The 12,608-nt window shown below is 53.1% G+C and overlaps 1 protein-coding gene across 1 annotated transcript in view; it reads right to left on the bottom strand.

Annotated features, from left to right (window-relative positions):
- The window catches only part of CRYL1 (crystallin lambda 1), a 78,816-nt gene that overhangs the window by 6,439 nt on the left and 59,769 nt on the right, over positions 1 to 12,608 (bottom strand). The window lies entirely within an intron of this gene.

The raw sequence follows: 12,608 nt of genomic DNA, 5'->3' as shown, positions 1-12,608 counted from the left end.
AACCCGTATCCCCTGCATCGGCAGGCGGACTCTCAACCACTGCGCCACCAGGGAAGCCCCGTGCTCAGCTTTTGATGCGTTCGTAAACAAGTGCTATTCTTTGATGCAAGGCAGCTTAGAGCAGTGTGTGTGTGTGTGTGTGTGTGTGTGTGTGTGCGCGCGCGCGCGCGCGCGCGCACGCGTGCGTACTGCTCACACGGCCCTACCTTCCACGCGGTCGCCTGCGGAAGGTGCAGGGACGCGAGGTGATGACCCGCGCGGCCGCCGGGAGAGGGAAGCGGGCCAGGCTGGCAGGGTGGCTGCGAAAGTCTCCAGCTCTTGTTTCCGGAGCGCCTTCCTCCACGTGGAGAGGCCCCGCTTCGGGAACAGGGAGTCGGGGGTGGAGCGAGCCTGGACCCTCAGCCCCGGCGCGCACACGCCCCCCGCCCGGCGCCCGCCTTCCCTCCCTCCCCCGGGCAGGGGGCTCCACCGCCAAAGTCCAGGCCCCCAGGAGGCCCGCGCGCCCCTCACCCCTGCGGCCCAGCTGCCGGGGGAGAAAACAGTCCCTCAGGCCCCCGTGGGCGTCTGCGAGGATGGGGGGGCCGGGGGCCCACGCAGGGCAGGGGTGATTCGGGCCGACTGAGGACCCTGGGTGAGAAGCCCCTTCCGCGTGGCTGCACACATGTGCGCACGCGCGTGTGACAGACGGGGCCGCGCGGAGCTGAGAGCGCGGCCGGCTTCCCTCCAACTCCGCGGCCGGCTTCCTGACTCGCCCAGAGGCAAACATCCTGACTTTTGTAATAACCATTCCTTCCTCCACATTCCTGAAACATGGAGTCTGCATTTTGCCGGTTTTTCATCTTCTTGGAGATGGATTCACAGGGCGTTCTTTTCTGACTTGCGTCTTTCACTGCACCTCACGCTTTCAAGGTTCACCAGAGTCGTGTGTTGCTGTAGGCGCCCGTCCTCGCAGCTTCCTCATCCGTCCTACTGTTGGTAAAACATCTGGGCTGTCCTCATTTCCACCGTAAACGACTGCAGAGCCGCGGCCTGGCGCGTCCTCCACTGGGAGCCGATGTCTGCACCCTTGTCGCTGTCCCCAGCTGGCGCGGACCCGGGGCTTCCTATTAGTTCTAAACCATCCTTGCGTTCATTTGACTGCTACTGAGAGCAAATCAACTCAGTTCACTGAGATACTCACCAGTCGCCCGCCCACCCCTCCTGGTGGCAGAGCTGGGGGGCGTGGGGGGGCGGGGCGGGGCATGGGCACCAGGAGGAAACACTGAACACAAGGCCCGTGGTGGTGCTGCCCAGAACCACCAAGAAACGACTGCTGGTCCGCAGGGTCCTGCCGCCTCTCTCCCTCCGCGCCATGTCTTGGGCAGGAAGGGCATATTCCCGCACCCAAGGCTCCCAAGCCTCGGGAGCGCCGTGAAAGGCAGCCACGCAGGGGCTGCAGACCCTCCCTCAGTCCTGGCCCCCAGGTCAACATTCCAACAGCCTCGAGTTTCCATTCCACCACCAAACTGGGAAGGATGCGGACCCGGAAGCCGGCCTGGGCCTGCGACGGTGTTTGCCTTGACTGTCCTCTCCCAAAACTGTGTTCAGTACTTTCAGAGCTGACTTCCAAAGATTTCAAAATACCCATGCAGTGAGCCACCCAGAGTAGTTAATTTTTGATTTGTAAGCATCGTGAGCGCTAACAGTGACCCGACTAATCAAAGCGTTAGAGGGCTTCTCCATCACCCGACGCCCTCACATTGGAGAGGACCTGCACGTCCTTCACTCCTGCTTCATCCACGGAGGGCGGTCAGTTTTTGACCAGCTGCTATTCATTAGCTGAACACATTAGAAAAGAGAAAAAGTTTTAAGATTTCCTCTTCCTAACTGCTTCTTTCTGCCCTATTTGAATTTTCTGAGGCAGATTTCTCTAAGCTTGAGTTTTTACCCAGAAGCTAAATCCAAAGAAAAGAAATGGCCATGAGAAATTCAGCCAAGATGCTCACTGATTAGGCTTCCATGTCACTGAGGCAAATGCCCGGGTTCATCCCTGCTGCGCTCAGCACAGAACTAAAGCTTCACGTTCGGGATATTCTGAAGATCAAGTTGTGCTGTGAGCTCCGCTCCACCCAGAGCCTTAGTGCCACCTGTGGCCTAGATGTTAACATTATCAATAATAACTAAATAAATCCCTGCTATGGCATAAAAGGCGGGTCAAGCGCTTGAGATGAATGGATCTGGTGACGACTCCTTGGATAGAGACAAGACCCCCGCAGCAGTTTGAGGACTGAAACCCCCTCATTCCAGTGGGTGCCTGGGGGGGGGGGGGGGGGGTCAGTATAGCTATCAGTGCTTCCTCTATCTCTTGGTAAAATTCTCAAGTCACACGTACAAGGAAAAGCCCCAAGTGGTTAAAAGTTTCCTAAATCTCAGACAGAGCAAAATGAACACTATGATCACTACTAGTTCAAAAGGTGGTTTGCATCATGTCCTAAAAAACCACTGGGTGAGGAGAGTCCAGCCAGAGTGGGCAGGAGCCCCTTCACTGAACACCTCCTGCCTCAACTCACCTCCTTTAGCTAAAGTCTAAGACTCTCCACAATCCACCAACACACACCCACGGCCTGGGCATACACTTTGCACCTGGCGTGCTCACAGGAGGTTCCCAGACTGCCGCCCACAAGCAAGGTGCAAACTTCAAGTGCAATGAAAGGTCTGGGATGTACCACTCAGGGTCCCACCAGAGAGTCAGAACCGCTCAGCTATAGATACGCAGAGATTTATGCCAAAGAATCGGCGTGTGGACACCGGCACATCTGAGATCCAGGGCGGGAGCCGCTGGTGGAAACCTTAGCTCTGCCCTTAAGGCTGTTCAACTGACTGGATGAATTTTGCCCAGATTATTGAGAATAATCTCCTTACTCAAGTCAACTGACTGTAGCTGCTAATCGCCATCTATAAAACACCTTCAGAGAAACACGGGCAAAGCCTGTGTGTGACTGAATGACCGGCCCTCTGGCCCAGCCCAGCCGATCCTCGCAGGGGACGGAGTGGAAGTTCAAAGCATGATCCTCACCCTCGGGCATCCTGGGTCTGGCACTTTGTGAGCAGGGAGAGGGGAATGGGAAGACACCACTAAAATAAGGACCGTGGTGCTCGGCCTGTCCTTAGGGGGGACGCGAAAGAAGGGGGAGGCGGCGGGGGTCTTGCGTAGCTCAGGAATGCAAAATCTGCTGGAGGAAGAGCCATGGGACTGTTTCCGCTGATGACCAGCTGCCCAGAAATATTCCTCCTGGTCACCCCCTCCTCATATTTTCTTGTTCGATGCACATATTTTTGGCATATGGCCTCACAGTCACTTGCTTTTCTCGCGTTTCTCACGCCATCTTTCCTTGTCGGGTTCTTTTTTTACTATTTCCCAGCTTTTGATCTTCTGCTTTTGTTTTGCTCTACTTTTCACCACACCTGGTCCTGAATTTTCAAGTTTCTCTTGTGCAAACACTTCTCCACCTTGGCCGGCACTGTCACCACGAGGAACAGACCTGCCTCCCAGGAATCTGGACGAGGCTATATACAAGTTCCCCCAACCAGAGCTGTGCAGGCTTCAATCCAATGTCTTCACTGAGACAAAAAAAGTTTTAGTGTGTCAGATGACGAAATGCAAATCCAAGGGCGTGAAGGAAGCCTGCGCTGGTCCAGCGTCACCGACCTGCCGTCAGAGGCCCAGGAGAAGGGGTTACAGAGAAAGAGGCCACCTCAGGCTTAGCCCCCGATCCCCGGAGACGTTCAGTGCCAAGACAGACGCCAGTCACCCCGGTGCAGAGATAGTCAAGCCCAAGTTGGGGCACTGGACTCTTCAGAAAGTCCATCCCTGCAGCCTTTATGAACAAACGGTACAGAGTAATAATGTAGTTACTGATCGTGGAGTTTAAACCAAGGACTATCACGATGATGAGGGGTCAGGTTTTTCTCACAAGAAACCAGCTAGAACCATGAGTTAGTTCCTTCCACTCACGTACGCTTGCATGCCTTTGTTTCCTACACTCTCTCTAAGCACTGCATCTCCCACACGCAATATGAAAACTGGCTCCGGAGCAAGTGACGAAGCCCTGATTCACCCGTCCCCACCCACACTTCCTTCCAGGAAAAGGTGAGGCAAGGACAGGACTCTCATAGGTGAAAAAGGGGAGGCTGCTAAGTGCTGCCCCGCTGTCACCCAGAGGCTGTCGGGTCTGTGAGCCGCTCAGCACCCCGTGTTTTCCTGGAAGCGGGGCGGGGCCATTCCTGCGGGATGACACAGGCAAGCCGTGCGACCCTGAAGAGCTGACTGAACACATTTAGCTGATGCAACAGGACACTGACTCATACGCATCACACCCCCGCATCCAGCGCCTCAAGGGGACGCGGGGCAAGGAGACGAGAGCTCGCGGTGGATGGTCCCGGCCAGGCCGCTGGGAAGTGAGGGGCAGGTGGGGCCGCATCCTCGGCAGGCGTCCGGCCCGACGGGGTGATCCCACTGCCCGAATTGTTCTGGGAGAAGACGCCAGAGGAGGAGACCGTATGTGCAGAGGCATCGTACGGCAGAAAACGTGAAATGACCTTAAAACAACCCACAGCAGGCGAACGATTAGATGTTTTCAAAAGGATCAGTGGAATGAAATCTCATGGAGCCATTAGAAATGAATAAGAAGTCGAGGAAAGTTCTGTGGTTTTTTTTCCCCGGTACGCGGGCCTCTCACTGTTGTGGCCTCTCCCGCTGCGGAGCACAGGCTCCGGACGCGCAGGCTCAGCGGCCGTGGCTCACGGGCCCAGCCGCTCCGCGGCACGTGGGATCTTCCCGGACCGGGGCACGAACCCGCGTCCCCTGCATCGGCAGGCGGACTCTCAACCACTGCACCACCAGGGAAGCCCTCGAGGAAAGTATTCTTAACAGAGACTAGACAAGAACGCAGAAAAATAAAAGCAATTTGACTCAGGGTAGGGAACGTAAGTGGTATTTTCCCTTTGAATATTTTTAAGAATAAAGCTTTTAGCGGAAAGAAACCAAAAAATGAAAAGGAAAGAGGGGAAAGGCTTTGTCTTAATCCGAGGTATAGTCCAGAGCTGTCTGGGCCGCGGCAGCGACACCCTCATGTGATTTTTCTTACTTTGCTGCGCTTTTAACAAAGCTTTCAGGGAGAAAAACACCAGTACCATGAGTCCAACACAAAGAAAAGGTCTGGACCTTAAATACAGCCACAGCACAAGGCATCCATTTGTGCAAATGTAAGCGCACCAGGGCTCGGTGCGGTGGTGGAGCCCTCACTGGGGTCGTCCGGGAACGGGGCTCTCGACAGAGAGGTGGGCGCCAAGCAGCGGAAGCCCTCGGCCTCCACGCCAAGGCACACCCGGCCCGTGGCCGCCTGCCCCTCACGACCAGCCACGGAGCTTCGCACCTCCAGGGCCGCTCCCACCTGCACCTCGGGAAGCAGCATGGCCGGGCCTCAGGCTCCCTGTCCCAGAGGGCACCTGCAGCCTCACCTCTCTGCCCGTTCTCCTGCGGACGCCTTCCCTCCGCCTCTGTCCTCCACCGGGGGCGCTGCCCTCCCCCGCCCTGCCTGTTAACTTTCCGGCTCACAGCAGAGGACCTGAAAGCCATCACTGCCCGATTAGCTGTGGGTGAGGATTACCAGTCAGATGTTAGAGTGACAGCATTTCATTTTCTTTTCCTTTTTAAAGATTTTTTTTCTTTTGGGATGTGGAACATCCTTAAAGTCTTCAGCGAACTTGCTACAATACTGCCTGTGCCCCGTGCCCTGATTTCCCGGCCCCGAGGCATGCGGATCCCAGCTCCCCATTGGAAGGCGCAGTCTCAGCCACTGCACCGCCAGGGAAGTCCCTGATTTCCTTTTAGAATGGTCAGAATACTAGCATAGGTGCTTTTACTTTAAACACTGCTGCAGTAACCCCAGGCATGCCAAGCAGGTTTTTTTAATTGAGTATGTGGTTGGCGTTTTCATTACGTCTATCTGTTAATGGGGCTGGAGTTGTCTCTAAAACAATAAGTCAGTAGGATCTCTCCTTTCAGTAGGGTTTTGCTGCTTGCCGGTGTGGCTACTCAGAAAATAACCTCCCGTAAAAGGGTAAATACTATACAAAAATGGTCTACTTTTTACAGGCCGTCGCTGCTGGGAGAGTTCTAATTAACTGGTGATTCCCAGCCAGCAGATCAAGTCTCTCGGCTGTACCGCCCTGAGAGAGACCGTCGGAGTCTGCGGGCTGCAGCCGGGCCGGGCGCTCCCCATGCAGGAGGGAACCTCAGGAGAGCAGAGCTGGACGGACCAGCTCCGTGCACAGGAGGCGCCAGCAGGAACAGGAGCTTCAGACACGCACCTGCAACCAAGCGGCCCCCGCCTTCCGGCTGTGCCTGCACGCCCACAGGTTGTCACACGCGGCCTAACGCGCGTCGGCCAGGAGTGGCCTCTCGTTAATTTGATCGCCTCCCAGTGGTCAGTGAAGGACATGAAACACTTGCTGAGCCACATGTGTGGGTTCTGATATAGTTCTGGGGCTTCTTAAAATGCTGAGACCCTTGTGTCCTTCCAGAGCTGCCCTGTAACGAGAAACGCCTCCCTCTCCATCTGCCTCTGAACGGAAGGCCACTGATAGGAGGCTCTTCCAACTTACAGCCGAGAAAGCAGGTCTCAGTTAATTTGGAGGATGGTCCAAATTGGAGGATGAGCCTCCAATTTGGAGGATGGTCCAAATTGGAGGATGAAGGGGGTGGCACACCTGCTCCGAAGGGCCTGTAGTCCCAGCTGATGCGTCCCCCGAGAAGCAGGGTAAGCTAAGGAGGATGACAGTGCAGCTGGGTCCACAGCAGGCTCGGTACACTTCACGGGAGAAAGAGCTCGAACAGCTGGAACCCAGAGAACCCTTCAGTGTCCTCTGGGGATGGACTTCCTGCCATGGACAAGCTGACCCAAGCTTCGGAAGGCAAGACAGAGGCCAGGTGAGCACAGGGACATGGGCCAGGGCTGAAAGGTGAGCTCCAGGGGCCGGGGGAAGACAGTTCCCTCAGCCTTGTCGAAGTTATGTTTTCAGGAGGTACAATAAATAATGCAGAGATGGCAGGAAAACGTTTTAGAAAAAGTTTCCATGGGTGAATTTTGACCTAGGGCGCCTGGTGACGGGCAGTCATAAGACTCGTGGACCCTGAGGCAGATGAACACAAAGCAGGGATGGACCGGACACCCAGCGGCGCAGGAAGCCGAGCCCTGCGTGGGGCAGGGAGAGCTGCCCAGGCCCCGGTTGAAAGCGGCAAACAGAGGAAGCATCCTTCCTGGAAGGACCAAGGCTCAGAGCTGGGGGAGGAAAAGGCAACCATGAGGAAATTCACTCAGACACTTTACTTCTTTGAGAGAAAAATGTAGGCACTTCCCTGGAGGTCCAATGGTTAGGACTCTGCGTTTGCACTGCCAAGGGCCCGGTTTCGATCCCTGGTCAGGGAACTAAGATCCAGCAAGCCGTGCAGCAAGGCCCCCCACCAAAAACAAAAAAAGTTTACGGTTTTTTTTTAGAAATAAATTTGTTTTTTATTTCTTTATTCTTTCTTTCTTTCTTTATTTGGCCGAGCCGTGTGGTTTGCAAGATCTCAGTCCCTGACCAGGGAGGGAACCCAGGCCCTCAGCAATGAAAGCTCAGAGTATGAACCACTGGACTGCCAGGGAATTCGCAACCCCTAAACTTTTAAGTTTAAAGTTTAAAAGACGTAACATGTAGAAAATCCTACAGCTGAGGGTGTGGCGGGGAGGGCGGGAGCTGGCCTCCTTCTTGGCGCCCTTAACCGCCCTTCACTCCTACATGACTCCTCTTGCCAAGTACGCCGATGGGTGTCGCCAAGGTCTCTTTCGCAACACGTTGCTCAAGCCTCAGCTTTTTCCTACTGGCCGCGCTCCAGGGGAGCCAAGCCTTAAGCGGTCCTGGTGTTTCCAACACCTTCTCTCTAAATAAAAACTTCTAAAATAGCCCCACCTTCCACCTGCCCAGAAGCACGGCTTCGAACATGCTTTCTCTTGTCGGGCCACTCAGGCCACAAGTCTCTGCAGCCTTCCTTGATCCCAAAGCCTGCAAAGCAAGTGACTCAGCCTGAGCCTGTTCTTTTCTTCGTTTCATCCTCGCCACCTGTTTGTGCTGTTTTGCTTCCAGAGTAATTGGCAGGTCCCGTACTTACTCAGGGTGACATTCATGGAAAAAAGCCCCCCCCAGACTCAGGAAAGGATGGCTGCAAGATGGCTCGCTGTCTGACCTGGCTTCCTTCTCAGAAGGCTCCTTGTGTGAGAAGCAAACTCCTGGGGTTGAACTTGAACTTGGAGAACTGGGCCCATGCTCACACTGGCTTCTAAAAGAAGAGTGAAAGCCAACAACCGCCTCTACCGCCGCGCGATCGCAGCCCAAGTGAGAGAAACTTAAGGGGTCGTTCAGGCAGTGAGTCTACAGCGTTAGGTCATCTTCCCCCCAAACTCCGCTCAGCACTATCTGTCCCCCGGTGTCGGCCCCTCCGTAAAGGAGCTGGCAGTTCTCTCCAGTTTAGGTGTAGCTTCACGGCGAGGCTGGGAACCCACAGCCCAGCCTACAGCACCAGCCCGGGAGCACTGGACTCGCGGTGGCCGGCAGGGCTGCCTCTCAGGCCCAAGGAGCCTGCTTGATTCGGCCGTCACCCTTGGAGGGACACTCTGTTCACACAGGCCTGTGACTAAATGAGGAAAACCAGACTACGGTTTGCATCCCTGCTCCGGAAACCAAAGGCCACATGAGGATCACTGATGCCAAGCGTGTGGCCGGCGTGACGGGGAAGACAGCATCTGGGGGACTGAGGGGGACGAGAGCTTTGATTTGGAGGAGCAGTGAAAACCTAGCATTCGTTTGTTCTGCTGTGTTTGTGTTTTAATCAAAAGTGAATTAAATCTTGTTTTAAAATCAATTTTCACATCTTTTTTGGGATAACCAGAGGTATTCAGTGTCATAAATCTAGGACTAGGAATCGGGACCATGTAAGAGTCTTTCCTCTAAGCAAAGGTGGTTAGAGCTCCATGTTTATCTATTATGAGCCCTGAGTCAGAGATAAAGAGGGTCAGAAACAAGAGACACGCAAAGACAGAAAACATGGAAGGGGAAAAGGCAACTGAAAAAGACGGCAGAATATACTGTACCTCATTCAAGTTAAGACTCCATTGATTGAAAGTTAAATTAGCATTTAACGCTCCATTATGGAAGAAAAATGCTGCCAATAAAACTAAGATGTTAAAATGTAAAAAAATAAATAAATAAATTTTATCTTAGAACAGATTGAATTCCATACGTCAAGGCTGAGGCCAAGGTCTCAGGGCGTGAGCCAGGACTCCTCCCCCTTTACGATGCACATGAATCCCCTGAGAGGGGAAGGGGTTGATAAAATGCAGAGTCCAATTGTGCAGGGCTGGGGTGGGGCCTGAGATGCTGAATTTCCAACAAGCGCCCAGGTGAAGCCCACGCTGCCATCCTTAGCCCTAGGACCTCACTTGTGCAGCTGGCATGTGAGCATTTCAGCTCAGAGTTAACTCACAGGTGACTGCTGTTACATCCCTGGACTCTGGGATTCAGAAAACATGGTTGTCACCATCATCACTGTAATCCATAACACCTACTTTACGATTAGTATACGCCAGCCATGTTCTAAGCCCTTTACATACATAACCCATCCAACCCTCATCAGATCTCGATGGGGAACAGTCCGTTGTCATCTTCACTTACAAATGCAGACACCGCGGCACACAGGTGGCACAGGTCTGAATCCCTACCAGACCGGGGAACATGGATCAAACCACTTAATTTGTAAAGGCAAAAATAACAATACGTCTCTCATGGTTTTAGGACTGGATGAGCTGAAAAAATCTGAAAATCATGAGAAATGTAAAGGAAGGTACTTCATAAACTCTGAAATACTACATACGAACTGAAGTCACTGATGAGTAGATGATTCTCAGTGGTTTGCTGTGCTAAGACTCCTAGTTCCTGTGTTTTGCAGTCAGTCCTCTGTATCCACGGGTTCCACATCCTCGAATTCAACCGATCGTGGATCAAAAATATTCAGGAGAAAGAATCCAGAAAGCTCCGAAAGGGAAAATTTGAATTTGCTACGGAAGGCAACTGTTTACACAGCTTTTACATCCTATTTACGACTATTTAAATAGCACTGACATTGTATGAACAACTGTTTGCACATGACTGAGGTTGTATTAGGTATTGGAAGTAATCTAGACATGACTTCAAATATGCTGGAGGGACCGCTCTGCTCTCCTAAATTACATCCAACAGAAACCCCTGAGTGGCTTTACCAAAAAATGTCTCATCTGTGAACTTTACCACACGATCCCGGAGATGCACTTTATTAGCTGAAACCAGTCCTCATAACAGTTGTGCTCGTGCCAGGAATAAAGCTGGACCACGGAAGCCTGGAATCTCTCAAAGGGTCCTGCACGGACCACAGCCCCTGAGCAAGACACCAGAGGCCCAAGGAGCAGAAATCACCTGGATGTCACATTTCTCAGAAGGATGAACAAAACCGGAGGTAATCAATTTAAAGTGCATTACCACCCACACATTCCGGCGGGCTGAGAACCCAAGGGCGGCTCCGTGATTCACTCCCGCTCGTCTCCACGGACCCTCCCTCAACGGGGCAAGAATTTACGGGCACTACAAGCTCAGCTGTTGTCTGGGCGAGAGTCTGCCATTACTCCCCTTATAGTGCTCGTCAGCTTAGGATCGACTGAAAATCACTGGCCAGCAGGATCCTGTCACCCAGTGACCTAATCTCGGATGACTAGACTACAGCCATTGGCATTTCCCAGCCGACAGGGGCTGCTCCGTCCCAATTCTGCAGCCAGACGGTCCGGGAAAAAACGGACTGCGTGGCTGTGAGCGCCCATGTGCCCTTGCTGCCGGGGCACCATCCTGCTCCCACAATGGACGCCCTGCGGAGCTCACGGGCTGGGACGGGACAGTGTGCCCTGCGCAGCCTCTTCCCGACCTTGGCTCGGTTCCCCATGAAGGACAGGGCCCGTGCAGGCGTCACACACACACACACGCACGCACACGCACATGCACGCACACATGCACACACGCGCACACACCACTCCCACCCTGTCTTTCCTAGAATTTCTCTCTCCTGCTTGGCTGCAAGGATGAAGGGATACCCTCCCTCCAGAGTTAGTGAGACTGAAAACAGGAAAACCACAGTGCCGGGGGCAGGGGGAGGGAATCAATGAAACAAAAAGCCTTCTCTTCAGGAAAGCACCAAAACTGATAAATCTCTAGCATGACAAGGATAAAGAGAGCAGACACGAATCACCCACAACAGGAATGAACCCAGGGATGTCACTACAGGCACCACCGACAAGTTCACGCTCATAAATTCAGCGACAGAAGACACGGGCCGATTTCTCCAAAACCATAAACCGCCAAAACTCATCCAAGATGAAACAGACGGCCTGAATGGTTCTACAACCACTAAAGCTGCAGAATTTGTAATTAAAGACCAAAACAGAATTCTCCAGGCCCAGGTGGCTTCATTGGAGAATTCGACCAAACATTTAAGGAAGAATGAACAGAACTTTTACAATCTCTTCCAGAAAACAGAAGAGGAAGGAAAACTTCCCAGCTCTTAAGTTTTCCTTGAGTTGGTTTTCCTCGTTTAGATGAGAGAAAGCAAAATTCAACTGCAGGGCTTTTCTTCATCTCTTCCAGGCACTAAGATATCTTACAAAGAAAAGTAAAAGTTGCCCTAAAATCTCCACAGCGTTTCACTGTAATAGTGAATTTTTCTTGCGGTATATTAAGTTCCCGTACTCTAGAGAAGTGGAAATATTTTTCTTTTCTTTTCTTTATTTTTTTGGCCGCGTTGGGTCTCAGCTGCATCGTGTGGGATCTTCTGTTGCTGTTGTGGCGCGTGGGCTTCTCTCTAGTTGTGGCACGCGGGTTCCAGAGCGCAGTAGGCTCTGTAGTTTGTGTCACGTGAGCTCTCTCGTTGAGGCGCACGAGCTCAGGAGCTGTGGCGCCCGGGCTTAGTTGCCCCGTGGCCTGTGGGATCTTAGTTCCCCGACCAGGGATCGAACCCACATCCCCTGCATTGGAAGGCGGATTCCTTACCGCTGCACTGCCAGGGAAGTCCTGGTGGAAATATTTCAAACAGATTCTCCAAGGGGCTGTTTTTACTTCAGTGACTGATGGACGTTCCAAAACATTTTACAGTCACCGAGAAATTAAAGCTGAAAACTTCACAGTGGGAATCCCAACACTGCATCTTGAAGATGCAGGAGCATTAACTGGATTCAAACAGTGAGGACACAGAACTGCAGCTAGTGTGAGCAGTCAGCTCAGATGATGAACCCAACAGGGATGTGACCAAATGCCAGAGCCAGGGTTCTGTGGGAGGGTCACGTGCATCCTGCACTGGGAAGCTGAAATCCGGTGCTCCCAGGCCAGCTTCCCTGTTCTGTCTCAGGCTGGGACCGCCAGGCATCCGCAGGAGTCAAGACTAGAGGCTGTGACTCCATTCCAGGCGAAGATGATTGAGCCCGAGCCCCCTTCTCGCTGCATGTACCTGGACAGAC

The sequence above is a fragment of the Lipotes vexillifer genome, unplaced genomic scaffold (genome assembly GCF_000442215.2).
Source record: "Lipotes vexillifer unplaced genomic scaffold, Lipotes_vexillifer_v1.1 scaffold2116, whole genome shotgun sequence".
NCBI classification, from domain to species: domain Eukaryota; kingdom Metazoa; phylum Chordata; class Mammalia; order Artiodactyla; family Lipotidae; genus Lipotes; species Lipotes vexillifer.
The sequence above is the reverse complement of the archived record's forward strand: the minus strand, read 5'-3'. Positions and strand labels throughout refer to the sequence as shown.